This window comes from Chiloscyllium punctatum, unplaced genomic scaffold (assembly GCF_047496795.1).
Source record: "Chiloscyllium punctatum isolate Juve2018m unplaced genomic scaffold, sChiPun1.3 scaffold_117, whole genome shotgun sequence".
In the NCBI taxonomy this organism is placed as follows: domain Eukaryota; kingdom Metazoa; phylum Chordata; class Chondrichthyes; order Orectolobiformes; family Hemiscylliidae; genus Chiloscyllium; species Chiloscyllium punctatum.
The window spans coordinates 346,174-373,219 of record NW_027309851.1 but is presented as its reverse complement, the minus strand read 5'-3'; the positions used below and the strand labels follow the sequence as shown (position 1 = coordinate 373,219).

Genomic DNA, 27,046 nt, shown 5'->3' with positions numbered 1-27,046 from the left:
AATTAATGGTCTAGCCACAATATCGAGGAGAAAGTGAGGACTGCAGATACTGGAGATCAGAGCTGAAAATGTGTTGCCGGAAAAGTGCAGCAGGTCAGGCAGCATCCAAGGAGCAGGATAATCGACGTTTCGGGCATGAGCCCTTCTTCAGGATTCCTGAAGATCGCTTATCCTTTGTATTTTGTAGATTCCAACAATACATCATATATTCGCTTAAATTGTTAGTCTCGAAAATGCTTTACTTCACAGACTTTAGGATATAACGTTCTGTTTTCAATTCTTCTCTCCAACAGGCAAGGTCATTGATGTCACACTCGCTTTCCTCCTCACTAATTGCAAAACCAAACGTTTTTCACCTCATCTTTTAACTTACTAATCACATTTGCTCCATTCTTGACTAAACCGTTTATATATGCTGCAAACAGCAAAGGATCCAGCACCAAGTCATATAGTAAGCTACTGGACACAAGATGTCTTCACAATGACTACCTTCGACCATTACCTTCTGCCAACAAATAAACCTTCGATGCATTTGCCAAACTGCACCAGATCCCATGAACCCTTACCTGATTGAAGATGCAAGACCTGGTCAAAAACCTGATTGAAGTCAAGAAGCATTACATCCACTTTTTACACCCGATGTTACATCTCATTGCCTCTCTGGAAAACAGAATCAACCACTTCCGATATGATATCACTTCCACAGTGTCAAGAACAAACGGACAGATTGCTGTAGGTCTCAACATTGTATTTAATTCCATTCCCATTTTCCAGAATGAAACAGAAGAGACACAAGATTATTTCAGGTAGAGTAAATTATCTGTCAGAGAGATAAGAAGAGTTACCATGCTGAATTTTATTGCTTAAACTTTACTTTTCCAACTTTTAATGAATGCTGTCTCTTAGATTTACTTATTAACTTCCCTCAAGCTTTCTACTTTTAAACACAGGTTTATGAGCGAAACTACATATTGTCATTTAGCTCCTTTCACCCGATGGTAACTCTTCTTATCTCTCTGATAGATAGATAATTTACTCTAGCTGAAATAATCTTGTGTCTCTTCTGTTTCATTCTGGGAAATGGGAATGGAATTGAATACAATATTGAGACCTACAGCAATCTGTCCATTTGTTCTTGACCCTGTCAGTGTGTGTTCACCCTCAGAGGTAGGAAGAATGTGCTGATAATACGGAAAATAGCACCTGATGGATCATTCTCAGCTGGCGCACAACTTCCTGTTTCTATGTGTCAGCAGCAAGCCACACATCTCACTTCTGATCAGAAAATAAACCCAGGGGATGCAATCTGGCGGAAACATCTGTCAATGTGGCCTATATCAGGACACAGAGTGTGAAGTGATCACATCGAAGTGACATTTGCAAATCGACATTTCGATCTCTGTTTCATGGTCTGAGTCCAGGACGACATTGGACGAGTCTCTCGACCATCGAACAAGCTCATTCGATTCACTAACGTCTGGAACATATCGACATGCACCTTGTCATGTCTTTGATCTTGTACTCCTTGTTACTCTCTCTTCAGATTTAATGTTCCCAGTTTTTGATTCTGCCTTCTGTATCCATCACCTCCCCAGCCGAATACATTCTGTTTGATCTGTTTCCTAAATTTTGATCAACTAAACAAATAATACAGTTTTGTACAGACAGGTATGTCGGTCTGTCAGATTAACAGAATCAATATATGGAGAGATCACCTTGCCTGTATCTAACTCTGACCGACATGGAATTCAAATAAACCACAGCATTGTACGATTTCAAACTTTGCAAATCCTCTCTCTTTGAAAGAGCTGTTCTAACGGTTAATTATTTTCTTGATTATTTCAGAAACTATGACTAAAAATCCCCATTTTTAACAAAGTTTCAAATATTATTAAAAGTTGCAGCACTGGCATTTCCTACAGCGAGCTTTGTGGTGTTTAAATGTTCTGGTCAAAATTTGCTTCAAGCAGAAGACCTAATCATTGGTTTCTCCGAGTTCCCAGCCATTCCACTTGCAGTTCCATAATAACTGCAAACAATTGAAAAGCCCCAGAATGAACAGAATGTCCAGGCCCTGTACACATCCAAACGCCATGATGTAGGCCTTGAAGATCTCCGTTTCTTCCTGTCACCCCAACCCAAGCAGTACATGCTCAACCTCAACTACATTTCCTTTCAATCCTCCCACTTCCTCCAAACCAAAGGGGTAGCCATGGACCCCTATATGGACCCCAGCTATGCCTGCCTCTTCCTCAGATATGTGGAACAGTCAATCTTCCACAGCTACACTGGTACCATTGCCCACCTTTACCACCGCTACATTGATGACTGTATCAATGCCACCTCATGCTACCACTAGGAGGTTGAACAGTTCATCAACTTTAATAACACCTTCCACCCTGACCTAAACTTCAGAGGGACCATCTCGGACACCTCCCTCCCTTTTCTAGACCTCCCCACCTCTATCTCCAGTGACCAACAAAACATTTACTACAAGCTTTCTGACTCCCACAGCGACCTGGACTACACTCCTCCCACCCGACCTCCTGTAAAAATGCCATCCCTTTATTGTCAATTCCTCTGCATCCACCGCACCTGCTCCCAGGAGGACCAGTTCCACCATAAAACATCCCAGATAACCTCCTTTTTCAAAAATTGCAATTTCCCCTCCCACGTGGTCGACGATGCCCTTGAACTCCATTCCTCCAATCTCATCAGTGAGCCCTCCTGGTCCTCAACTTCCAATGCACCGACCTTGCATACATCATATCATCCTCCGCTGCTTCCACCGCCTGTAAACAGACCCCATCACTCGGGTATATTTCGCTCCCTACCCCTATCTGCATTCCGGTGGCACCATTCCTTCCGCGACTCCCTCGTCAGGTCCATGCCCATCCACCAGCCCACTCCCCATCCCTATCACCTTCACTTGCCACCACAGGAAGTGCAAAATCTGCGCCCACACCTCCACCTCACCTCCGACAAGGCCCCAAATGATCCAGAGAAATTTATCTATACTTCCACAAATGTCATCTGCTGTGTCTGTTCCACCTGATGTGGTCTCCTCTACATCAGGGAGACAGGACACTAACTTGCTGATCATTTCAGAGAACATCACTGGGACACCCATGCCAACCAACCCCACGGCCCAGTGGCTGAACACTTTAACTCCCTCTCCCACTCCATCAAGAACAGATCAGTCATATTCTGTTCATTTCCAATGAATAAATACAAAATAACTGAGTCTGAATTTGGGATGATATTAACAGGATTTATTTCGAACTAAGCATGAACAGATTATTTTGACATAACAGGTGGAGAGATTCACTTCCTGAAAAAGCAGCTCAAGTGATATAAGCTGGCACCAAACCGAGTTTGGTCAATACTGAGGCAAGAATACAGCATACAGTCTTGAGTGAAGTAAATAAAGAAACTATCTTAACACCGGAACAAGATAGAGTTTATTAAATATGAACGAAGACGAAAGTACATTAGGATATAAGAGAAAAGTGATTTATAGTATATTGAACTGCAAACAGAGATGAGAATTTGTGTCTCTACATTCATCCTAGCTAAATTAATCATTTCAGAAATGCCTTTGTTAAATTTCATGAATCATTCTTTGGTCCATTCACGAAACTTGTTAGGTCCTTGTTAAATTCTGAACCATCACCTTCCAGGTTCACAGTGTTTGCGAATTTCATGTTACAGAAAATTGTGAAGTTGTGCACTGTATGCCAATGTCTTAGTTAAAAATATAAGCAATCACAGCTCCAAACATTTACAAAATATCACTATGGATCTTCCTTGAATCCAAAAAAAATTGTCCCTTTGATCAATGATTTCTAAAATTTACTCACGTATCTGTTATGAAGGACGTTTTCAAATAACTTGAAGTGCAAATGGTTCACATCAGTGGGAATACAGTAACATTTCATGTGTTACCCCACACAAAAAGAAATCAAGCAATATTCACGAGTTGCTCTAAGCAAGTCTATGATGGACTGTTTTATCAAACAAAATCATTCCCAATGTTGTGAGGGCTTGTCTATCTTCTGTGCAATGGTCTGAATTTTGTGTCTGACTGCAGATGACACTGGCTGATCTGGGTATAAGTACAGTTTGTGCCTTTCACATTGTTGATGTATATTGCTGACTTTAGTTGAATAAAGTGATATTGTCCCAGGCATCGTCTGGCACCATTAATTAGACCATTAATTTCCACATCACGAGCCAGACTATCAGGTGGAGTGTATTGATCTCATTGAAATGAATGCTTGGAATATTTCTGGTATGAAGAGCCTCTGAACGAGACAAAGTAGGAAAGATGAATTTAGAGTAGTAGAAAATTTTCACGACAGAGAGATCACTTCGCCCATCGCACCTGTATCACGTGAAAACAGAGCCTTCCAGCCAACACCCAATTTATAGCATGTTGTCCATAACCCTGCAGGTGATAGCACTGTAAACATTGGGAACATTGTGTAGGGTCGAATCCATTTTAAACATAGATACGATCTCCAATGCTGTAAATCCTGGCTTATGGGGAGAAAGTAGGGGCAGAACTGTATCAATATTCAAACAGTTGGTCCAGCCCTGAGGAGCTAATAGCCCCATTTCTAAACGTTGTTTCTCAGGACATTTTGACAATTCTTGACTTAATATCATTGTAAACTGACATGGAAAAAATGCAGACATGTTCCCCAGAAATGCTGACAGCAACAAACCTTTACTCAGCCAAGATCAGCAACATGAATTAAGAAAGTTTAAAAAAAAACTTTCTTTTAACTGATTATCGAAAACACGGATTTCACAAAGTGCAAAGTACAGAGGGAAATGGTGGAGGGTTGGGTGTGGGCGATGTTCATTGTTCCCTGATGTCTGGTTGCATTTGTGAGCAACAGATGAACCTGCGAACCAGATTCAGGATGGTATGGCAGGTATTTCAGCAGATATTGTGTACACGGCATTCTCCCATAAATCAGCAATGACACAAACATTTATTTTTGATGGTGTTTGAAGCCAAAGAAAATTGAAAAATATGGTGGGACAAGTTCCTTTCATTTCTTTGAAATGGTATCAAGGGACACTGTCTGTGGACGTGGGGTGGCAGGAGGATCTTAAACAGCAGATTGTGAGGGAACAGAACCACCGTTGGAAATCCAGATAGACTGGAACCTTTATCACTGGAGGGTGAGAGTGCGGGGGGGCGACCTCATATAAGTTTATCAAGCCATGAGTGCAAAGGTGAATGGCTCTAATTGACATGATTCTTACTGGAAATGTACGAAGCTTTCGTTTCAAAAATATCACATATCAATAAACTCCACCTGATAATCTGGCTAGTGATGTGGAATTTAATGGTCTAATTAATGGTGCCAGACGATGCCTGGGACAACACCTCTTTATTCAACTAAAGTCAGCAATATACATCAACAATGTGAAAGGCACAAACTATACTTTTACCCAGATCAGTCAGTTTCATCTGCAGTCAGACACAACTTAAAATTCAGACCATTGCACAGAAGACAGACGAGCGCTCACAACAGTGGAAATGATTTTGTTTGATAAAAGAATCCATCGTAGAATTCCTCAGAGCAAATCCTGTTAACAAACTAGTTCTTTTTTTGCGTGTGGGGTAGTGCACGAAATGTTACTTTAATCCGATTGATGTGAATCATTTGCATTTAAGAAGTTATTTGAAAACGTCTATCACAGTAGATACACGAGTAAATTTTACAAATCATTGATCAAAGGGGACAATCTTTTTTGGACTCGAGGAAGATCCATAGTTATATTTTGTAAATGTTTGGGTGGGGGATTTCAACAATAGGGAACATGTTTTTACAATGAGAGGAAAAAAAACATATCAGAGACAACTTTTTACACAGAGAATGGTTTTTGTGTGGGATGATCTTACAACCTTTAGAAGACATTTGGATAAGTAAATGAATATCAAATGTTTGGAAGGATATGGGCCAAGTACACACAGGTGGGATTAGTTTAGTTTGGGATTATGACTGGCATGGACTGGTTGGACCGAAGGGTCTGTAACCATGCTGTATCACAACATGACTCTCTGACTATTTATCAATTTTTCTCAATATTAAACAGTGCTGTAGTGATCCTCGAATGAACTGTTGATGTTAAGGTTGTGTCTGAGACTCTGCGAATATTTCCTTCAATGAGAGGAGTGACTAGTTCTCCAAGTTACATAACTGAAAAATAAACTTTCCTCCAGCATTGTTGCTGAGTCGATTTGTTTCTGAGGAGGCGGTGGTTATGGTTTGAAGTTTGCTTTCCACCAACTGGTCAACAGTGAGACAAAATATCTTTGATCCACTGCAGAACCTCCACCTGCTTCCAGTAAATGAAACTGGAAAATCAAGGACCTTTTCTTCAGTCAGTTTAATTGCTGCCAACTATTGTATCTGGCCTATTTAAGGGAAAATGAATAAACTCAAGTAAGATCCTACCAAACAAACGATATTTTCCCATTTACTCACAATGGATACATTTCACTTGGCATTTCTTCTTTAAAAAGGAAAGTCACAAAATACAGCATTCACTGTGTGACTGTCAGAAAACAGGACATTGAATGCAGTGACGTTCTGGTTAGTTCAGCCTGTTTATTGAGTATCTTTAAAGCTCCTGAATATGAGTCCAAACTGTTTAGTGACACACACTCACCTTCTAATGGATCCAAAATCCCACATTGCAGTCACATTTGTTATCATCCCAAAGTAAATTAACAAACTTGAATTGGTTCAAACTCACATCACTTGTTACACCATTCTCTGATTCATGCATCTCATTAAAACTGAGTGTAACAGCGAATTTTTACTGATTTTTATGAGTTATCTGCTCCTGTCAGAGCTATCAGTGAGCAGAGACTTGTACTGTTTATAACCTACATCCGTGGTAATGATTATTTTAATACTCTCTAATTTAACCAAACATTCCTGATGTACCCAGACTGTTAGATATGTATGTATGGACTGTCCTGTTCTAGTTCATTAGATGCTCTTTGAAAAGTTTACCTAGGTGTTATGTATCCCTGCCAACTCACTTTTTGTTTCTCAGGCACACAGCTTTCCTTTACTATGCATTTTAGGGTCGGAGCAATTTGAAAAAAAAGATGCAGGGAGAGACATTCTGCAATGTAAGGAGGTGCTTCTAATCTCCGAGTCCAAACTGTTTAGTGACACACACTCACCTTCTAAACATAATCACTTTAGACATGCTCCATATTAGGTTGCCTGAACTGAATTTAGAAACGCAGCTTATTTTGTAAAGTGTGTGAGAGAGAGAGAGACTTTGAGTGACAGCAAAAATAAAGTCACTAATTTTGTTAGTTAATAGTATTATTGAAGTTCTTTTTAGCTTTATCTGCTTGTGGTGGAATGTAGAATTAAAGGGAGTTAACTTCTAATTGAATATTCTAAATATAATCACTTTGGACACGCTCTGTGTTCAGTTGTCTAAATTGAATTTTGAAATGTTTAGCATGAATTACATGTTATTTTGTAGTGGGACAGGGACTGGCAGTGTTCTGGGAAAACAAGCTCAATTGTTTCACTAGCTGGTAATATGTTTGAACTTTGATTTTAGTTTTATCTGCTTGTGAATGAATGTAGAAATAAAGGGAGCTAACATCCGAATGAATTTGTTTTTTTAAAAACAAAATACTTGTAACTATCATGTGAAACACACCTGAAGCTACTCAATTTTACTTCCACCATTTAAATAAAAACACTCCCAAAGAAGCTATTCAGCAAAATAAATATCCCAAGATGTGTATATGTCCATGTTTAAGCGTAACCTCATAAATACAAGATCCCATGTGTTCGGTCTGTACAAACTGATACCAGGATCCAGTCTGAGCCTCCAGCAGGAAACCAACAGGCGGAAGCTGTAAGCCTGCCCTTTCCGATGGCCATATAAATCCTGGGCACTAGACCGTAATTCAACACTCCTGGGTCGGCTCTGTTTAGAAAGATCTTGACAGAACCGCTTCCCACAAGTTATCAGAATGATTGTGTCGACAATTTTTCTCAGTTTATTTCTTACTTTCTTATCATGTGAGTGTTTTTTGTTCAAGTCTGTCTTTGTGACTGTCTCAATGTTAGTCTACCGCAGGAATGTAAAAGACTCAGCCATCATTTAATCTGCATTTATGCTCATGGTTTATTTGTTTTCTCTTTTAAAGGTGTCCAGTCGGAGATTGTTTTGACCCAGCCAGAGGCAGAGACTGGCCGTCCCGGAGGCAGCCTGAAACTGACCTGTAAAACCAGCGGCTTCGATCTTAGCAGCTACTACATGTACTGGGTCCGACAGGTTCCCGGACAGGGTCTGGAGTGGCTGCTTTGGTACTATAGTTCATCCAGCATTTACTATGCACCAGCGATTAAGAATCGATTTACTGCGTCCAAAGACAATTCAAACAACGTTTTCGCGTTGGACATGGGGAACCTTAAGATCGAAGACACCGCCATCTATTACTGTGCAAGATACCACAGCGAGAGGAACCAGGGCTGGACCCATTCAAAAACAGCTCGAGGGAACATTTTGTCAATTCCATCATAAACTGACGGTCAGTACGAGTTTTAAATGTAATTATACCAACTGCGATCTGAAGCAGACCTCAGGCTGCCTCTTACAAAACTATCAAAGAGGAAATGTACCATTTAAACGAGCAAACTGGTGACACAATGGGACAATATTTTGGGCATGTCATATGTACTGCTAACACTTCCATCAATTAAATGCTCGGACAAAATGTTAGTTTTAATATATCTGACAGCTCAGGAAATCACTGCTCATTGTTATGTCAACTATGGCATTAATTCTAAACATGATCAGTACGAAATGGCTCTTTCAAATGAAAATTGAGACCTAGAGTAAAGAACAGAGAATGAGTGTACTGGTCTACATCATTGTGATACTACAGTGGGTCACAGTGTTGTGCACAGCGACATCCTCATACAATAACCACTGACAAGTGATTATCTCAAATTGGTGATTTCTACCATGGCAGGAGCGAGAAATAATGTGAGATGCAATTTAAACACAATCCAGTCGTGCTAGTTTGTACAAATGTATAATTTTTTTTACCTTCTTCGTGTTGATTGTCAAGTTAAATGCAGACCACACCTGGAAAAGCATTACAAGCTTTCAAAATACAATGAAGAGTAAAAGCTGAAATAATGCACCAAATCATTCTTAGAGGAGTCTGAATCACTGCTTTCCAGGAAGTGATGAAATTATCTGCATTTTACAGTTTACAGTCTGTCATAGTATTTGACACAACGTGTCTCAAAGTGATATAACTGATGTGTTACTTTGGGAAGTATAAAACAGTATTAAAATTTATCAAGAATGATCAGAATTCACTAGCGCAATTATGTGATGAAGATTTATTGTGACTTTATTTTGCCTGTGGTTCTGAAAATTTAAAACGATGGTAAATTTTTGATTTGTTTTATGCAGAGCTAGTTATTGTGTGACCCAGTCCAGAGAATGTAACACTGTGACGATCTTGATTACTGGGGCCAAGGGACCATGGTGACAGTGACGTCAGGTAAGAACTATGAACTTTCTTAGTGACTTTTTAAAAACTTTGTATTCATGTGACTAATTTCTGAATTGAATGAAACTCAGATTCTGTGCTGAGTTTGGTTTGGTTCGGATTGATTTTTGTTCAGACTGATTATAGACTTCAGTTAAGGCTCAGCAAATATCTAAAATGGTGATGATGGCGTCAGTTGCTCCGTGTATCTCTTTCTTTTTGATCAGATGGGCATTCTGTGTGGCTGGGTTACTTGAAACACTAATGTCTCTTAAACAGTCAGCTATAAATAATGTTTAATGTCAGTGACACCCTGACTGTGAGTTTTATTGTCAACAACAAACGCTAAGAATTCAAAGATGTTTGAGATATTACCAAACATGATTAAAATATGCTAAAATATCTATATTCATTTCTTGAATATATGTTCTTACCATGATTATATTTTCTCATTTATTTTGTTGATGACAAGCAGGTTAGAAACTATCATAAAATTTTCTTGCGGTGCTATATTGCAATTTGTTGATTAGATTCTGAGTTGTTTTACTTGATTCTGTTGAATTGAGTTGATTGGATTTTGGCTTTGTTTTTACTTGGTTTTGTTGAAGTGTGTTGATTGGTATTTGAAATTGTTTTATTTGATTCTATTGAAGTGAATTGGTTGGATTCTGATTATGTTTCATTCAAATCTGTTGTTTTGAGTTGATTGGATTCAATTTTATTTTCCTTGATTCTGTTGAATTTAGTTGATTGAATTCTTATTCAATTTGTGGAATTGATCAGCGTTTTCATGCTTTCTATAATTGGTGTTTTCTTTCTGGTGAGGAGATTGTCTCTCTGGATTACTGTTCATTACCAATATTTGTGAAGTTCTATTGTTTTTCATGAATCATTTCTGCATTTGTTCAACTTATATGACACATTTTTCTCTGCTTGATTGAAAACATTACATCCATTTGTAACGGTCTGAAAACCAACTTAAGGCAGAAACGCAGAAGTGTGAGAAATGAAAAAAATAAGTTTTTAATGCATTGAATTTTTTTTAAAAAGAACTCAGTTCTAATTGTAAACTAACTGAATTTTGTTTTGAGTAGCCTCATTCAAAATAAAATTTGGGACTAAAATCTGAAACTGCAGAATTGAACAGATTATGTAATTGAAACTAATTTAAAATTATAATGTGGTAATATTTGTCCATTCAGTAATTTTGTTTTGACCATGAAGTGATTCATCAATATATGCCTTCAACCGCACGACTGTGTGCTGCACAGGATTGTCATGATCAAGAAGGGTGTTCAGGTTGGAAATAAATTGAACTGTTGCCAGAAACGTTACAGCTTTAAGTGTTAAGTCCCCTCACAAACAAGGTTGCTGTTATGACTTGTTATTTCTTTTCAATTTAATCATTAGTTTGCTTGATTCTGAGCAGCTTTGTTAGACTTCAATTTTTTTTTGTGTGAGGTTACATCATGTTCTTGGTTCTGTTGAAAATGTTTGCAGAGCCAGTTCTGCTGCAAACACACCATGTTGTGATCTGGTGATCGTTCATCTGTTGAGGAAGGACTGTGCTTGGGTAACATTAAATGTGTTATATTTGGGAAACCGTTTCTGGTTTCTACATTGTTTTGCAATGTTAACACGGCTGGTGACAGTGAACCGCTCCAGGTTCCTCATTCAATACAATCAGCATGCGAGTTGAAATTTCATAAAGCCTATTATGAAGTGAAAGGCAAATTGCAAAGGTTTTAGAAATGAAGGGAAAACAGATACCTTCGGGCACCATTTTTACTTAAAAGTAATAATTAAGGATTAATCTAATCCATGCTTTCCAATCCAAATTCAGACCTCCACTATCTAGTTCAATCACAAGGTCTGTCTTTAAACAGTTTACAAGTCATAGAGAAATATAAATAGCATTTCAAAAGTCTAATGTTCTAATAGTTCTTGCTCTTGAGCAAAAATGCCATGACTGTGTTATAATTGATCAAGAAACACCTTTCAATTCCGCTGTACACTACATAAATATTTTTCTGACTGGAAAAGATCATTGGCAAAGACCATTTGGAAATTCTGCACAATTCTATGAAGAACAGAACAGTTTCACTGCTTTGATCAGTTTCATACGTAACTTGAGTTAATTCATTGTTATGTCCCTGATTAAACTGGATTTGCAGGATAAAAATAAAACATTAACTGAATTATTTAATCTGCACAGTGCTTTATGTGTTCCCAATCTGTGCATTTTAATTAAATAGTTACATTTTACAAAAAAAATCAACTGAAGAGTCATTCTTTCGGAAACAACTGCTAGAGTTGTGACCAAGGACAAATTTTGAATTAATTAAAATAATTCACTCATGAACTCGTAGGGCAGCATGGTGGCTCAGTGGTTGGCACTGCTGCCTCACAGCGCCAGGATCCCAAATTCGATTCCACCCTCTGGTGACTGCCTGTGTAGAGTTTGCACATTCTCCCTGTGTCTGCGTGGGTTTCCTTCGGGCGCTCTGGTTTCCTACCACAGTCCAAAAGATGTGCAGGTCAGGTGATTTGTGCAATTTAGCACAGCCGTAGTGTTCAGGGACGTCTAGGTTAGAGTGCATTAGTCAGGGGTAAATATAAATTATGGGGAATGGTTCTGGTTGGGCTACTTACTGTTCAGAGGGTCAATGTGGAATCGTTGGGCCAAATGGCCTGTTTCCATACTGTAGGAACTCTACTCTTAAAACCATGAGAGTACTTGCTGCAAACGCAGAGAATTCATTTTACATCGATGTGTTCAGACGTATGCAGATTTCACAAATTTGCAGAAGACATGAACTAGAGGATAACGGAGCACATTGTTTATTCAGACACTGAAAATAGAGTAATATTCATTTTAATTAATATACTTGACTGATTTATTGCAATGTGGCGATCCGAAGGAATCTGCTCACATTTGTTAAGTGTTACAATCGTTTAGATTAGATTTCCTGCAGTATGTCCACACCGAGTCACCGAGTTGGGGTCCACACCCCAAAAAGTCCACACCGACCCGTCTGAAGAGTAACCCACCCAGACCCATTCCCCTACCCTATATTTACCCCTGACTAATGCACCTAACACTATGGACAATATAGCATGACCAGTTCACCTGACATGCACATCTTTGGATTGTGGAAGGAAACCCACACAGACACAGGGGAGATTGTGTAAACTCCACATAGGCAGTTACCCAAGGCTGGAACCGAGCCTGGGTACCTGGATCTGTGAGGCAGCAGTGCCCTCATTTACTTAGACATCTGTTAAAGTGGGCAACTCCAGACAGGAGCATGTTTTCAATTCATACCTTTTTAAACATTTTCCTTCATTAAAAGCAGTAAACAAGAAAATGACCTTGCCCTGATTCCTTCAACAGAAATACTTTCCACACTGAAATGCAGTATTGACTTTATGCAGTGCATGCAAAATCTCCAAAGTTCAAGGAACGTTTTAAGAATATGTAAAAATAATTTAGAGAATAATCCATTGCCTCCAGATCTGTGCTTTAATTGGCGATATTTCCCACCTCAATCATTTTATTAAATACAATGACTTATTAAGTTTATTTATGTTCATTGTGAACACATTCTCGTTCACATTCATCCACTGGTTAGTTCCTCTGATGAATGTTCAAGTACAGTGAATATATTTGACGTGAGGAGTTGAGCAATGTATCCTCTAGGATTAAGTCTATTGTACAGTTTGTTTCAGTGCTTTCTCTGACTAACTTGTCAACGGTCCTGACCATTTGTAAATTGTCCAATTCGGATCCCTGAATCTCAGCACAGAACAGGCCCTTCGGCCCACGATGTTGTGCCGAACTTCTAACCTAGATTATGTACCCATCCATGTACCTATCCAAATGCCGCTTAAAGGTCGCCAATGATTCTGACTCTACCACTCCCACGGGCAGTGCATTCCATGCCCCCACCACTCTCTGGGTAAAGAACCCACCCCTGACATCTCCCCTATACCCTCCACCATTCACCTGAAATTTATGTCCCTTTGTAACACTCTGTTGTACCCGGGGAAAACGTTTCTGACTGTCTACTCTATCTATTCCTCTGATCATCTTATAAACCTCTATCAAGTCACCCCTCATCCTTCGCCGTTCCAACGAGAAAAGGCCGAGAACTCTCAACCTATCCTCGTACGACCTACTCTCCATTCCAGGCAACATCCTGGTAAATCTTCTCTGCACCCTCTCCAAAGCTTCCACATCTTTCCTAAAGTGAGGCGACCAGAACTGCACACAGTACTCCAACTGTGGCCTAACCAAAGTCCTGTACAGCTGCAACATCACTTCACGACTCTTGAATACAATCCCTCTGCTAATGAACGATAATACTCCATAGGCCTTCTTACAAACTCTATCCACCTGAGTGGCAACCTTCAAAGATCGATGTACATAGACCCCAAGATCCCTCTGTTCCTCCACCTGACTAAGAACCCTACCATTAACCCTGTATTCCGCATTCTTATTTGTTCTTCCAAAATGGACAACCTCACACTTGGCAGGGTTGAACTCCATCTGCCACTCCTCAGCCCAGCTCTGCATCATATGTTGTGGTAGTGTCCCTGATTCTGTGCTAGGTGGCCTGTGTTCACTTACAACCTGTTAGAGAGGTATGTAACACCATCTCTTATCAGGTTACTTCAGTGCAAGAAAGCAGATTGAGATGTTTGTTGGAATGTTGGAATTCCACTCACAGAGGCCAGTGAAATCTATTCAATCACTGTCCTGACTTGTGTCTCTTAGATATTAAACAGAACTTTGGCAGTTAGCAGCTTTTTCCAGATCAATATTTGTTCACAAGCGTTTGGGCATCGCTAGATGGTGTTATTGGAGTAAGTGCTCAAAGAAATCCCAGCTTTTGACTTGCTGTTCTAACAATATAATTTATAACTAATCCAGATTGAACCATTTTCGAAGCATATTTGATGAGATGATACTTCGGCTGTTGTACTTTATATTAAATCAGTGCTGTAGCTGAATTTGATTGTTCAGTCCGGTGGGAGTTCCGCTGAATCCAACACTTGCAGCAGATGGAGATAGCTTTTCAGTTGGTCTTCAATTGCTATCTCCGACCATCCAGTACCTCTGCTAAGAATCCTTTCTCCAGCAGGAGTCAAGCCAACGTAATCGCTGTTTATCTCAACAGGTGTGAGCTCTTGTGCCAAAAACATGAAAACAATTTGGTGAACAGGGGGTCTCTGGATGCGAAAGGTTAACCTTGCCTTCTCTCCACAGGAGCTGCTAGACCTGCTGAGTTTCTTCAGAAATTTCTGCCTTTTATTTTGGTTTTCTAGCATTTAAAGTTTGTTGTTTCATTGAAAAAAGTTCTGTTCGATTAAACACGTTCTTCAGAGAAAAGATGCATTTGAACAAATTGCGAATGTTCAGAGATATTAAATATCAGAGAATCGTTGAATTTGAGCGCCCTGATCTCGAGCTGGAGTTTCACAAGAAACTATTATGAACTAACAACACACTCCAGAGTGCAGTGGCTGCTCTAATTGGGTGGAAATTATTTTGATCACTCAAATAGAGAATGTCAATGATCTCGTTCCAAATAATCAACAGAATTTTTTTAAAAGCATGTGCGAAACAATTAATTTGTTGAAATATTGTAATGAAAAGTGTTCACCGCCAGTGCTAGCTTAATGAATGACACAATGATAGGAAGGTAGGAGCAAGAGGAGGGCACTCAGCCCCTCGAGCTGTTCCACCACTTACTTAAATCATGGAGCATCTGTGAGCTAAATCCGCAGGTCTCCCTTTGGCTAAAACTCTTTAACACTTTTGATTAACAAGCAAAAACTATCCCAGATTTACTGATTCAGTAAACAAAGGGAGACACCATTTCTGAAAGACATTCCTGTGAGGACTGTGAAACAATGAGGCTGGAATTAATTGCTCATGAAAATAAACTTTAATTCTCTGACAATTTCCAATTGAAACATCCCAATCATCATATTTCATTAATTTAACACTATACTTCCCTGGAATAAAGAAATATAATGTGTGATTGCCTTGCTAAAAATGAGGGATGCTTGATTCCTATTATATGATTAAGAAATAGCTCTGTTCCTTCAGTGAAAACACAGTCAAATCACACAAAAGGTAACCATGTCATCTTTTGTAGACACACAAGTGCCTCCAATAATTGACAATTCTTCCAGTGGTTGTTTGAATCTCTAGACCGGTGTGGAAGTGTCAGACTTTTTATATTGCCTTGAGAAACCAGTTGTCATCAGTCTATTTGAATTGCTGAAGTTGGTGTGGTATTAGCACATTCACAGCGCTGGTAGGAAGTGAGTCCCACGGCTGTGATTGAGGAAGAGGAAACGGGCAGGGAAATAGTTGAGAGTCAAGTTGAAGTCTGATTTGGAGGAAAGCTTTCAGGAGAAGCATTTACATACATGTGCGCCCTTATCCTCAAGGGTCACAATTTTGGAACATGCTGCCGAAGGGACATGACAGCATGCAAAATGGAAGCTGAAGAAGGCACCTTGGCCCCTCTAGAAGGCTATTCCATTCATGGGATCATCATTAATCTTGCTGCTCACCAATCTTCCCAACACTCGATAACATTGAACCTGATTGTTTACTATTCAGCAAAAGAATGGTGAACCTTTGGAATTCTCCACCACAGAAATTGATTGAGGACAAAACATTAAATGATTTCAATAAGGAGATAGATTCCTTCAATCCTTAAAAAAATGCTATAGATATGTAGGAGAAAGGGAAACAGGCTACAATATTGGTTGAAAGCCATGAAAACATTGAATGGGACATCGTTTGTAGGTTTGTAAGTTTGCATGTAATGCCAACATTGGTGGTATGATTGGCAGTGAAAGTTATCTAAACGTACAATGAGATCTTGATCAGCTGGGCCAATGGGCTGAGGAGTGGCAGATGGAGTTTAATTTAAATGAACACGACGTGTTGCTTTTTGAGAATATAAATCAGGTCACAACTTACAGAGTTAATGGTAGGGCACTGGATAGTGATCTTAAACACAGGGCCCTGAGGGTCCAGACTCATAGAGTCTTACAGAGTTAATGGTAGTGCACTGGGTAGTGTTGTTGAACACTGAGGAAACTGAGGGTTCAGACTTAAAGATTCTTGAAAGCTTTGTCTCAAGTACCTAGTGTGTTGAAGGTTTTTTTTGCACATGTACCTTCATTGGTCAGAGCACTAAGTGCAGGAGTTAGGGCTTCATGTTGTAACTGTCCAAAACATTGGAATGAAATGCCAGAGGAAGTGGTAAATGCAGAGATAGGTCCAACATTTAGAAGACATTTGAACAGCTACAGGAACAGGATAGGTCTGGATGGATATGGGCCAAAGGCAGGCAAGTGGAATTAGTTTAATTTGGGAACTCTGGTCAGCATGGATGACCTGGACCAAAGGAACTGTTTATGTGCTGTACGACTTTATGACTCTCTGACTTTATGTTGGAGTAGGCTCAAAGTTGGAAGGTGGTGAGCAAGTGAGGGGCTAGATTGGGCATGTGGGAGAGTTTGGGCTGGTAGGCTGTGAGGTGTTGGCTGGCTGCTGGGTAAGCTTGCATGCACTCTGTCTGGCAAGGTGGCATCAAGGTAAATGGTAATGGTCACAGGATAATTTGTTCGAATTGTGCTTGGTAGGTGAGGGGTAGTTTGAGCTGAAGTGCAGGAGGTCTGTCTTTGCCAGACAGGTTTATGGAGAGGTGGGCAGGATGCCAGGCTAGTTAGTGTAGAGGTGGGCAGAGTGCCAGGATGTTTCACGGTGGAAGGTCACTTTAATGAAGTGACAGGTGGACGTGTTGTAAAAATGCAAAGCTCGGAGTCTGGCAAAATGGTAGGTTGTAAAGCACAGATGCGAAAGGAGCGAGAATGCAATGTGCACAGGTTGACTTGGGTAAGATGAGAGGTCAGTGACCAAGGGCTGAGTTCATGTCTTGGGTAGTGGGCTTTTGTCAGAGGTTGTGAAAATGATGGTGCCAGGTCCAGTCAGGGCCAGATTCACCATGGGCCAGGTGCAGGGCGGCAGGAGTGTAAATGAGTGAAAGGAATTGAGATCATATGTCCATCTGGAATATAGAATATAGAACATTACAGTGCTGTACAGGCCCTTCAGCCCTCGATGTTGCGCTGACCTGTGGAACCAATCTGAAGCCTATCTGTCCTACACTATTCCATTTTCATCCATATATTTATCCAATGACCTTTTAAATGCCCTTAAAGTTGGCGAGTGTACTATTGTTGCAGGCAGTGCGCTCCATGCCCCTCCTCCTCTCTGAGTAAAGAAACAACCTCTGACATCTATCATCTATGTCCTCTCCTGCTAGCCATCACTATTCAAGGAAAAAGACTTTCACTGTCCACCCTCTGTTTATCTTTTATGTCTCAATTAAGTCACCTCTCAACCTTCTTCTCTCAAACAAAAACAGCCTCAAGACCCTCATCCTTTCCTCATTAAACCTTCCCGCCATACCAAACAACATCCTGGTAAACCTCCTCTGAACTCTTCCAAAGCTTCCACATTCTCTGTATAATATGGTGACCAGAACAGTACACAATACTCCCAAGTATGGCCAGACCAGAGTTTTCTACAGCTGCAGCCTAACCTCGTGGTTCTGAAACTCAGTCCCTCTATCGATGAAAGCCAACACAAAATATGCCTTCTAAATAACTCTTATCAAACTGGCTGGCAACTTTTCGGGATCTATGTACATGGACACCGAGATCTCTCTTCTCAGCTATACTACCAATATGGATTGCTTTGGATGTGTTTTGTGTGATAGGGGTTGTGTGTTCCGGGCATGAATGGGTAGGGTTTGTCAATGTGAGTGGAAATTTAGGTCTAGACAGAGTAAATGCAGTGGTTAGTCTGAAAGATGAGGTTTGGTGGTGAACTGCGTGTCAATTTGATAGTTATTAAAGTTAAAGATTACCAGTTCATTTCTCAAATCATATTTACGTAAATACTCAGCTGTAACACTCCAAAGTCTCTGAACCTTAATGGTCCTCCATTTTTCAGAGGCCTCCAGAATTCAGATAATTGTAAATGAGATGTTTCAACTTCCAGACAATTGGCCTGAGTTCAGCCGTGACAGCCCTCCTCCCAGTCCCAGTGCTCAGCTCCTGTCTGTGCTGCTGCTGCAGTGACCTTCCTCCCAGAGAGAACATTCTGCCTTGCATTGATAAATGAGGAAGGCTCACTGGACCTGATTTCCAAGTATGGGGACAGCAAACACGAGGGGACACAACTTTAAAGTGAGGGGAGATAGGTATAAGACAGATGTTAGAGGTTGTTTCTTTACTCATTGAGTAGTAAGGGAATGGAATGCTTTGCCTGCAATGGTAGTAGATTCGCCAAGATTAAGTCATCATTAGACAGGCTTGGATGCTGCCTGAACTGCTGTGCTCTTCCAGCACCAATAATCCAGAACTGGATTTCCAGCATCTGTAGTCATTGTTTTTACCGAGGCATACAGACGCACATGGAATAGTGTAGGTGGGATGGGCTTCAGATTAGTATGACAGGGTGGCGCAACATCGAGGGCCGAAGGGCCTGTATTGCACTGTAATGTTCTATGTTCTATGATTCACTCTGATTTCTCTCCGGGGGTACTGCCAGCGGTTGGGTATTTCCAGCAGCACGGTACCTAGTGGGACAGCACACTGTTTCCGTGGTTAGCGCTGCTACCTCACAGTGCTAGGGACTCGGGTTCCATTTCAGCCTCGGGTGACTGTCTGTGTGGAGTTGGCACTTTCTCCCCATGTCTGTGTGCGTTTCCTCCCACAGTCCAAAGATGTGCAAGCTGGGGGAATTGCAAATGTTGTGTTCAGTGATTGGGAGGTTAGGTGCATTAGTCAGGGTTAACTGTAGTGTAATAGGGTAGGGGAATAGGTCTGGATGGGTTACGTTTCAGAGGGTGGGTGTGGACTTGTTGGGCCAAATGGCCTGTTTGCACACACTGTAGAATTTCGATGAATCTGCATTTCCTTGGTTTGTATTTTGTGAAACTTCTTTGCTCTTCGCAGCAATCCAGTGAAAGTGTCAGTTGGTGAGATCTTCAAAGTTAATGGGGTGGGATCAGGATGTTCTTCTTCCTAAATTATATGGCAATGGTCAAGGTCGAGGGCATGTTTCTAAAGAAGGAACCAATGATCATGATCAGCAACTGGTAGGAAACAAAAATAAACTCCCGTTATGCTGTAGACTTCAGCGAGAGCATACTGGCAAACGTTTACAGCTGAGGATACATTTGAGTAACTGATAAGGTCAAATGAACAGAAACTAACATGCTCAATTGGTCATTCTATTGTAGAGACACCATCTCCCCCCACGCTTTATGGCCTGGTCTCCTCCTGTCAGGAGCACGACACCGGTTCTGCGACCTTTGGTTGTTTGGCGATGGACTATTCCCCTGACATCACCAAGGTAACCTGGAAGAAAAGTGGGGAGTTAATCACGACTGGATTTAAGACTTACCCATCAGTGAGAAACAAGAAGGGAACCTACACCCTGAGCAGCCAGTTAACCCTGCCCGAGTCAGCGGCAGATTGCCCCAGCAAAATCTACTGTGAGGTTCAACACAGCGGGTCACACAAGAGCAAAGAAATGCCATGTCCAGGTATGTGTTGTGGGAACTGAGATAAACAGAGCATCTGGGATTAATATGAAGAAGGCATTATTTATAACCGTTTTCACAGAATCACCTTATACAGCACAGGAAAAAGGCCCTTTGATCCATCCAGTTCACGCCAATCAATAACAGCCACCTAACTATTCCAGTCTCATGTGCCAGCACCTGATCCATTGCCTTGTGTGACTTGCCCTTGCAAGGATGCATAGCAATACTTCATACCTATTATGAGGGGCTCAGTCTCTACATGACTGAAAGGTGCTGAGCTCCAGGCTAACACCACCCTCTGTTTGATTTTGTTTTCCCCTGAGAGCCACTTGGAAGCTCCTGGCCTTAACTTCTCTCTCCATCAAGGGGAAAGGTTTCATCCAGTTTACCCTGTCTATGCCTAAAATAATTCTAGACATCATGATAATCTTCTCCCGAATTCTCCTCTGCTCCAAGGAAAACCCCTGTCTATCTAAACTAGTTTCATAACTAAAACCCTCCAACCCAGGCAAGATGCTGGCAAATCTCATCAATACTGCCTTCAGTGTAATCACATTCCTTCGATAACATGCATACAACACTTCAGTATGGCCTAACCAGTGTTCTATTAAGTTCCAGTATCATTTCCCTACTCTTCATTGTCAATGTCTCGGCTCATAAAAGAAAATATCCTCTCACCTTCTTAGCCTCTTTATCCAGACAACACAGTACTATAGGGGATCGGTGGGTACATGCACCAAAGATCCTCAGGCCTTTCCAGGGTTCCACCATTCAAAACGTCATACCTCACAGATTCTTCTGCCGAATTACATCACCTTACATTTATGCAGAATAATTTCCATTTGCAACTTCTCTTCACATACAACCAACCCTTTTATATCCCCCTGCAATCTAAAGCCATTATGCTCATGACTTACCAACATGACAGTTTTCATTTCATCTGTGAATTCACTGTTTAATCCTCCTAAATTTGAGTCTTAATCATTAGTAAGTAAGAGAAATAACAAGGAAATCAAACCAATCCCTACAGAGCACCAGGAGACATAGATTTCCATTCACACAGACGCCCGATGACTATTATCCCCTGCTCCCACCACTCAGCCAGTTCTCGATCCAATCTGTCAAATTAACTCCGATCCCATTGGCTCTGATTATTTCTATCATCTGGACATCGAGTTATCTCTCTGACAACTACTATCAAATTCTTACACATGACTTCCTCTCAATAAAACCGTGCTGAAAATTGTTGATTTATCTTCCAAATGAAGACGAATTTCACTTCTCAATAGTTTCCCTACCACTGAGATGAGCTTGACAGATCTGTGTTTTCATTATTTATACCTTCTTTCGTCCTGCATGACAGTGCAACGTTGGCTGATCTACACTCACTTGGCACAACTGCTGTGGCCAGAAAGGGAATTCTAAATTATTGTCAGCGACCCAACTATTTCATCCTTTGCATCACTCAACAGCTCGGTATTCTTTTCATCTGCCCTGGAAATATAACCACTTTTCATTAAGCAAGACAACACAGAACATCACGTCATGTGTCCTAATTTCTGAAAACTACATCACAACACGCCCCCCCCCCCCCATTTTTTCTGTCCCCACATTGTCCCTCTTACTAGTGAACACTGGCACAACACGTTCGTTTTGACCACAAGCTAATCCTCCGGCTCCACTCCAATAATACACTTAATGAGCATTACTGTTTCCTGAATAATTCTTTTATTATGAATGAGCGTGTAACTTTTAAAAATATTTTCCTTTATTTTGACTGCTATTATTTTCTCATGGTCCCTTTTGCTCTTCTAATTCCTCTGTCTTTCAAACTCCCCCTTGCACGTTCTGTACTCCATACTAATTCCTATTGTTTTGAGATTTCAGTATAGACCGGAAGCCTCCCTTGTTTCTCTTTATCTCACCCTCCATGCCCTTTGGTGTCCAGAGCCCACTGCATTCTTGGTCCCACTCAGTGGCTTCCTGGGAAATGTCCTCCCTGTGATTTTCTTATCTCTCTCTTAAATGCGTCACACTGCTCTGACTCAGATTTACCAATAAGTGTCAGCTTCCAGTCCACTCTGGTCAGGTCATTACCTGATCTTACTAAAATTGTCCTTCCCTTTTTCAGAACTTTGGGCCAATTTCTATTCCTTTGCAGTACAATCTGAAATCCAACTGATTTATGATCACTGTCTGCACAGTGCTCCACCATTGAGGTTTTACCCACTGGGTCGACTTCATTCCCTAAAGTTAAGTCCAGATTCACCCCTCTCTTGCAAGGTCTGGATTAAAAGTCTCAGTATTAAACACATACTTTTTTAAAATATTATTCTGGGGGCATTTTCAGAATTCTGCTCCCTCTAAATTTTTGACAAAATGAATATCCAAGCCTATGCTGAGGAAGTTAAAAACCTCTTTTCTCATTCCCCTAGTTAATTTACATTTCTCTGAAATTTGCCCATGTATGTTCACTTGCTCTTTTGGAACTATAGTAAGGTCTATCGTGCTCTCCCAGTAGTTATGTTTGCTGTATTTTGGTTTTGAAGTACTGTCCATTTGCCTTTGTTCGAGGAGGTATCCATGATTTCATTTCTCTTTACAGCCTAAAGTACTATTGTCAGAATTGCGACAGAAGCAACATTCTGCACTGCACACCCCCGGCCCTCACCCTTTTCCATCTTTCCCTGTCTCGCCTGACGGGACTAAATCCTGGAATATTGAATAGACCACTCCTGCCTGACTCTCAATATGTCTCCGTGATAGCAACCGCATCATTTCCTCATTTATGCCGGTAATTCATCTGCCTTGTTCATCAGACTCTGTCATTAAAACGAATACCATCCAACGTTGCTATCTCCCTTTTGATGTTACCGGCCTATAGTTTCTATGCCTCCTTGACTCCCTTGCTGTGTCCTATAATTTTAGCCTTTCACATTGTCCTGCTGATCTTTCTGTGTGGATCCCAGCTTCTCCAGCACTCTGCACAATTATGATTCTTGTATCCATTAATCACAAGAAACCTTGATATATGAGAACTGATTGTATTTGTTATGAAATTCGTCAGATAATTTATGCAATGTGTTTCCTAAAGATCCTCTCCCACCAACCCTTCTCCTAACTGTGAGCTCCAGTGAAGAAATCGCAAGCAGCAAGTTTGCAACCGTCATCTGTTCAATCATCGATTTCCATCCGAAGTCAATCTCCGTGAGTTGGTTGAAAAATGGCCGACCCTTGGATTCTGGCTTCTTCACGTCTCCCGTGTGTGAGGCAAACGGGAACTTCTCGGTGACGAGTCGGCTGATGGTCCCTTATGGTGAATGGTTCAACAGCGCAGTCTATACCTGCCAGGTCACTCATGGAGAGAACATTCAAAGTAAAAACATCACCGCACTCCAGGGTAAGAGACACACACTGAGAGAGCTACAAATCATTCTAAACTCTGATGTGAATCAAACACGCTCATTTATCAGGCGTAGTAAACAGTACGGTACAGCTTCTCGTTTCCCAACATGCCACATATCGCATTTCAGTTTGAGTGTTACATTAGCATTGCTCATGACTCAACATTTTGGCAAGTCAGAAAAGCATGTTTCCTCTCTGTTGAAGATAGATATATAGACAGTGAGCTTTGTTAAATAGTTTATTGCCTGACCATGCTGGGAGAGGCGTTCAGAGTGCCGCTTCAAGGATAAGTTTGGGGGTGGAGGGGGGATATTGGAGAGATATCTGATTAAAACATAGAAAATACTGAGAGACTGAGGTCGAGTGAACGTGGAATAGATGTTTTGACTGGTAGGCCAGACTAGGACCCAAGGGCACAGTCTCAGGGTCAAAGGGGCACCGTTTGGAACGGAGATGTGAGGAGAAATGTCTTCAGCCAGAGGGTGATGAGGCTGTGGAACGTGTTGCTGCAGAGGGCTGTGGAGGCCAGGCCATTGTGTGTATTCAAGCCAGAGATAGATCGGCTCTTGTTTAGAGAAGACAGTAGAATGGCTGTAGCCCGAAACGTCGATTTTCCTGCTCGTCGGATGCTGCCTGACCTGCTGTGCTTTTCCAGCATCATTCTGATCTAAACACTGGATTGGCCGTACAGCCTTATTCTGATCCTCTATCTTATGATGTTGTGGTCTCAAAAAGACGTGGTTAAAATATGCAGTGACCCTTACTTGAAAATAAATCAAAATGCGTTCAATGCTTCATTCCCTGCTCAGGAATGACCTGTTGGCCTTGGACATTGTACGACATCGATTTTTATCTGGTACTGAGCTCTTTAACTTCACTTATGGGTTCAGGCCACAGTCCAAGTGGGTATCACATCAACTGGGATAAACGTGATCTCACTGAGCTTCTTTAAGATGCTGTCTGTAATTAGTGGATGAGGCAGGAGAATAAATTCTGATAAGAACGGTCCAATAGGGATGAATGAACGAGGAACTCGAGACAGGCTGATTTAGCCTGGTTTGGGGTAGCGATGTTTACACAGTGAGTAGTGGATGTCTATAAAATTAGTGCACATTTCCATCGCGTTTGTAGATTAATTTAAGACGCTTTTGTTTGTTTTTTTCTCCCCTGCTCTATGAAGAAATTAAAAAACGCACCTTAGTAAATAAAGTGAAAGTGCAGACCAGTTATGAACAAACTGAATGGAGGGAAAGACTTAAGGAGATGGGTGTCCTTCTCGATATCCAATGCTGTACTCAATGTCTTGTTTTCTGATCTACTCCAAACACAGCTCACGAGGAACAATGACATAAATTAGAGAATGACATCACACCAATAACGCAAAGTATTTTTGATCACGTTAAATATAATGAACAGAATTTCCATGGCTGTTCACCGCTCCTGTAACACTTTAGAACTCTGCAAAGAGAATAATTATTATTTATTATAAGGATGTGATGTGGCAATCAGCATGACCAACAGCATTTGCACCTAAGGTTTATGAACATGGAAATGAACTCATTATATTGAGATTACTCTTGTCTCAAGTATCAATAGATGGTGTTAAGTGAGAGACAGACTCTGAAAGAAAGGTAATTCCATGGGTTACATGATGGTATCTTCGATAATTTTTTTTTTTCAGGTTTCACTTGTTACAAAGCCAGTGTTCTTTAGGAGTAATTACACAGGGTGTGTTATAGGTAATCACAAATGCTTTCACAAATCAAAATACATCAACAACAGTAAGCATCGTTTCAGCAATAGTTGGAGTTGCCATTTTGAAGGTGGTGTCTTCACCCTGTGAAGAAGTAATCTGAAGATTGACTGTTTGTATCATAAAGGGGCATTTCTCATTGACTTTGATTTTTGTTTCATAGAAGATACCGAGTGCCACCCTAACACCGTTAAAATCCTCCCACCGCCAGTAGAACAAGTCTTACTGGAGGCGACGGTGACGTTAACCTGCGTTGTGTCCAATTTTCCTTCTGGAGTCAACGTGACCTGGAAACAAGAAAAGAAGCCTCTGAAAACAGAGATTGCTGACCAGCCTGGACAGAATCCCGACAGCGTGATCAGCAAATTAGACATTTCTACTGAAGCCTGGCTGAGTGGCATTACTTTTGAATGTGTGGTGTACCATCAGAATCTACCGACTCCGCTGAGAGACTCCATCCACAAGGAGAAAGGTGAGCGGTGAGATTAAAGCACAAAGGATCCCATGTGTAATCCAGATCCAGTTACATCAATGTCAGGCTTTGATTGGTAATGAACAAACACCATTGGGAGTATTAATGATGCATCTGAAGGCAGGATAGTTAGGTAGCTGATTAAGAAAAAGATGGACCAAAGGATATTGTATTCTGATTCAGTCAGATAAAGTGGGAAGAAGCCTGGTTTGTGACGTCACCATCAGCAATGACAGTTGGACATAATGTCCTTGTTGTGGGCTGGAAACATGGAGGCAACTTTCACATTAAACTCGACTTTTTTTACTGGACAGAATGTGTACCATTCTGCTCCTTTACTAAACCGAAGTGAATAAATCCCAAATTAAACATGGCATATTTTAATATTTAGTGAAATTGTGATATTGGTTCAGGATTTTTTGGTTGATTTATATTTGTCTCAAATATTCTGCAGTGATTAATCCGCTGGAGCCATCAGTGTCGGTCCTCCTGCCACCAACAGAAGAAATCTCCGCTCAGATGTTTCTCTCCCTCACCTGATTAGTGAGAGGTTTCTCCCCCCGAGAGATCTTCGTCAAGTGGACAAACAATGACAAGCCGGTGAATCCCAGTAACTACAAGAACACCGAGGTGATGGCGGAGAGTGACAACATCTCCTTCTTCATGTACAGCCTGTTATCCATTACAGCGGAGGAGTGGGCCAGCGGTGCTTCTTACTCCTGTGTGGTGGGACATGAAGCGATTCCACTGAAGATCATCAACAGAACAGTCGATAAATCCAGCGGTAAACCAAGTTTTGTAAACATTTCGCTTGCACTGATGGACACTGTTAATTCATGTCAATAAAAATCTCAAAGTTGCATTTAATAATTCAACAGAAGTAATAGAAGTGTTTTTTTTCCCTCCAGTTGTGAGTTAAATACTGAATTAATTGTTTCCCACCCAGACTTCCATTCCATCTGTGTAGTTAAAGTGGATTATTAACAGGTCTAGGACAAGTGTCTTGTGCAGTTAATGTTCTCTGCTCAGATACACCCTGGGTCAGAGACAGAGTAAAGCTCACTCATTGCAGGATTCCGCCAAATACCTTATCCATCCTAAATCCCTCTGTGACAAAATCTGACAATGTCCATTTTATGTCAAGAGTAGAGCACGAGTTTTGAACTTGGTGTTCTTGATTCCCCCGATTGGACACTCTTACA

At 40.9% G+C, this 27,046-nt stretch overlaps 1 pseudogene; it reads left to right on the top strand.

Annotated features, from left to right (window-relative positions):
* The first annotated feature begins 7,973 nt into the window (after positions 1-7,973).
* On the top strand, positions 7,974-26,724 carry LOC140471561 (Ig heavy chain C region-like; annotated as a pseudogene).
* The last annotated feature ends 322 nt before the right edge of the window (positions 26,725-27,046 follow it).